Source organism: Triturus cristatus, chromosome 9 (assembly GCF_964204655.1).
Source record: "Triturus cristatus chromosome 9, aTriCri1.1, whole genome shotgun sequence".
NCBI classification, from domain to species: Eukaryota; Metazoa; Chordata; class Amphibia; order Caudata; family Salamandridae; genus Triturus; species Triturus cristatus.
The window spans coordinates 1,812,195-1,816,514 of NC_140592.1; the positions used below are offsets into that span (position 1 = coordinate 1,812,195).

Here is a 4,320-nt window from a genome sequence, read left to right on the forward strand (position 1 = left end):
AGTGCATTTGTTGTCCATCCTTTGCATTTCCTTTATGCACTTGTCGTGACTCTTCAGCCACTTTGGCTATCTTTTTTTTTTTTTTTTTTTTGAACTGCCTGGCTAGGTAGCATACAGCGTTATTTATTAGCGATACAAGCATTGCACATAATTGCATTATACTGAACCAATATGAGCAGCTTGTGTCATCATTGAAGTTTCACAACAAACCTGGAGACAAAAAATAACATGAGGAGCTGCTAAAGCAAAGTGGAAGCAATGTTTAGTCATCCTATATAAATAACCTGTCGGCATCCAACAGGTATCACCTATAGGATACAAGTTAAGTGCTCAATAGGTTTTCTGTGGCCAATATTGATAATTAATGAAGATCACTTAATAAAATGAACAATGATCTGCTTGTAGAAGGCACACCACTGCTGCTTTTCAGACAATTATTTTTTGGGATCCACAATTTACTTTTTGGTGAGAACATTATCAAAATAAGTGAGACATTAAATATTGCCACAGTTACTGTAATACAAGTTCACAAAATAACACTTAAAACATCCACCCAAGAAAAGCCGGAGCCCTTCTCAGTCTTCAAATACATATCACATTTTCAGTACTGAGGTTAGGTCTGCAAAGATGGTTCAGTACAGTGTCATGAAATAAAATCAGCGCTGGAAAATAGCAAACAAAAGAGCCGTTTGGTATTTCACCACAATTTGCAAGCTGAAGATTTTTACTGTTCCTCCTACCAAAAACAGTTCACAGATTTCAATACAGGAACAAATCTATACATTTAAAAATGTAACAAACGGGCTGGCTAAAGGACATCACGCAACACTGAAATTATTAGAAGTATTTGAAAGTAATATCAAAGAGGAGAGATGCGGAGCTACAAATAGACTGTGGCAGTTTAAGTTCTCAATTTGAGACGGGAGGGTTCAAGTAAAGGGAGCAAACACCACAATGACAAAATGGTTGAGCAATCACTGACCATTATTAAATCACAGTCCCACTTCACTCCCACCCTCTATCCCTGCCATTTTTTTTCTTAAAAATCCCAATTTTTTTTTCCAACTCAAAAGAGCTATTTTTACTACTACATTTGGAAGGTAAACAAACTACAGCTCTGCAACATTTGCTTTAACAGATACAAAGCATTCTAAAAGCGACATTTTAGACAATGATATGTTGTCATGGTTTCGTTTAAAAAAAAGAAAGAGCAAGGCATGGTGGATGCGGGGGCACGTGAAGCGAGACTTTGTATTAAGGTCACTTAAATCTTTGTCATTAAATCTGAAATGGCTGACAGCACAATCTCTTTTCACAAACCCGGCGGAGCTGGTACAGCCTGGTTTCTTTTCAAATCAACGTTTGCCACAAAAAAGCAGTTGAACCTTCGGCTTCTGGAGAAGATGTAATCCACGAGGAATCCGCCACAAGTGCAGCACATCTGAGGTAGTCAACCCACATGACATTTAGTATCTGAACGTAAAGAGATTTTCAAATGACCACTGGATGGAGATATTTTTACAGTATATTTATCAAAGAACCAGTGAATCTAGTTCAAACATTTCAGGTACATTTGACACGTTTTTGCCATTGTTGCAAGTTAAAAAGCAGTTGGTAAGATTTGCCTTCAGTAATGCAGGTCATCCACACACTGGCTCACGTAGGCCGCACTTGCTGCAGTAGATCCAGCAGTTCTCAAGATGGGTATGTCCGTAGTCGTCAGCTGTAGTTTAGTTACCTTAGTAGAGGGGTTATCAAAAAAGCATTCCTTAATTGTTATATGTATGTATGCGGCTTACTGGTCATCTAGCACAGCATACTGGTTGCCTAGCTGAAGTTGCAGCGCTTGGTTTTTCGAGCCCTCTTCCCTACCTCTACTTTTGTGTTTTACTACTTCAAAGGTCTTCTCCATTTCTCTGTCTTTTCGAGATTCTACATGTTTGGCAGTGGACTGAAGCGATGGAAATTGCGAATCATTGTAGATCTCGGGAGGTCCTTGTGGTTTCCTCGTTGCAGTGGCAGATCTAGCTCCTGGAGGCCGATATACACCAGACTGTACAGGTTCTGGAGTTTCAACAACAACAGGGGCTGGTGCTTGAGCAGGGGCAGTCTTATTCCACGGGCCAGTTACTTTCTCTGCGCCGCCACCTTGATCTTCCCAATCCCCACCTTGTTCTTCTCGCTTATCATTTTCATCATCCTCCCTTTCATTGCTTATCTGTAAAGATTGGATACGAAGACCACTGTAGTCAACCTCCTTCTGTTCAAACTCCTTCCACTCATCTTCCTGCACAGCCTTCCCTGCGGGCCGGCCCCCCGGGGGACCACCTTCGGGCTGCGGCCTGCTGGCGCCTGTTGCGTTGCTGCGGGCTCCAGCTGCCCCGGAGCCTCCCGTTCCGCCTTTGTCCTTGCGCTTCTTTTTGTCTCGCTTGGCAAAGAAGTCGTCGAGGCTTCTCTCTTCGGGTTCTGCCATGGCTGACTGGTTGGCGGGCGGCAGCGGCGGGGGTCGGGTTCCTCTCTTACCTCCCGGGGATGGGACCGGCCTCGCTTCCTGTCTCACAGGGCCTCGCGCACAGCTCGCCCACTTTGGCTATCTTGATGGGCTCCTTTAAATGTGGATCACTGGCTGCCCAAAGTTGCTCTTGCATCTCTTAGTTATTACGCTGAACTATGAGATGGTCTCGGATCAATTCCTCTGTTATTAGCACAAACCTGCACTTTGTCACCAATTTTCTTATACTGGTCTCACAATCACCCACAGACTCATTTGGCTTTTGAGGCTGAGTATACAATTCATGACACTGCATGGCGGGGATTAAGGTTTCATCAAACAGCTTTTAAACTGCACATTTAATCACACTGTACACATTGCAAGCCGGTCAATACCCCTCACAATGCAGTCACACATGTAAGAAAGAAGCGGGGATTAAGGTTTCATCAAACAGCTTTTAAACTGCACATTTAATCACACTGTACACATTGCAAGCCGGTCAATACCCCTCACAATGCAGTCACACATGTAAGAAAGAAGCGCGGCACCAGCAACATACCATGTCGCTGACGTCCCAGGTCCCTGAAGCTCTAAGTCAGTGCAGCATACTTGAGGGCATGCCTGACTGAATTAAGGAGGAGACAGCGCACACCGGAGAATTGCCGCAAGCCTCCCCCTGGTGATAAATTGCTGGGATGTGGTGGGACCACAACTGCTGAGGACGTCCATAGCCCTGCATTTGCTGCTCGGTCACATGCCTGCTCACTCCTAGTAACTTACACAGCTCTTAAACTTCCCAATATAGACAAAAGTGAAAAAACACAAGCTAAGCTAACTTTTGAACTGCAGCTCCTTACACGCATTGCAGACCTGGAGCTAGGGGCCGGCACGTGGTGCACACCCCGGCTTATGACATTAAAACCATGTTTATGGATCTTAGCCTGAATACCATGGGCGTGAAAATTGATGTCAATAATAGATTCAACCACCTCAAAGAAAGGTAGACAAACATGAGGAGTGTATAGATCACTTGGAGCGCCAAACAACATACATTGAAGAAATACATCTGGGAAGCAGCTTTTTTGCATGGAAAAGGTCAGGAAAGTATAAAAAACTAAAATGACGATCTTGAGGCACGCTCATGTCAAAATAATGTTTGCATCCTTGGTATCACTGAATCGACAGCCATGGATGGGATGGAAACCTATGTTGAAACCATGTTGAGGGGCCTGTTTGGTGACAACCTCTCTCCTGTGTTCATAGTTGAGCATGCACATCACTCCTTGGGTCCACGCCCTCCTCCTGAAGCCTTGGCCAGGCCAACAGCGACCCGGCTTTTGAATTACAGGGACAGAGACACCATTTTACGTGTTGCTAGAGAACACCAGGCTGTCCAATATCATGGGAATTCCATCTCCCTGTATCCAGGTTTTACTTTCACAATGCAGTCTGCATGCTGGAAATTCTTGCCTGCCAAACGCATTATACAGAAAGCAGACATTCTTTATTCTCTGATTTACCCAGTAAAGCTCCGCATACATTTCAATGTGAAAATCCATTACTTCACGGATCCCGAGACTACGACAAAGTTTTCTCAGGGTCTGGCTTCTCCCTCAACAAAGTGTATGCCCTCTTCCGTAGGGTCGAATAGCAGACACCTCAGTGACAATGACTAACTGTCAACTGTATGCTATGCCACCACTTGGTGTCGTGGGGTTTGGAGATTACTAGACCCTTGCAGCATAAGGACCATATGCTATAGTACTTGCCGACGAGAGCCTGTCCACCTGAGGGGACAGAGCGGGTACTAATCAGCCACCCAGGCAGCA

The 4,320-nt window shown here is 44.5% G+C and overlaps 1 pseudogene; it reads right to left on the minus strand.

The window, feature by feature from the left end:
* Positions 1-245: 245 nt before the first annotated feature.
* LOC146797216 (protein CDV3 homolog pseudogene) lies at positions 246-2,576 on the minus strand (annotated as a pseudogene).
* Between the last annotated feature and the right edge of the window lie 1,744 nt (positions 2,577-4,320).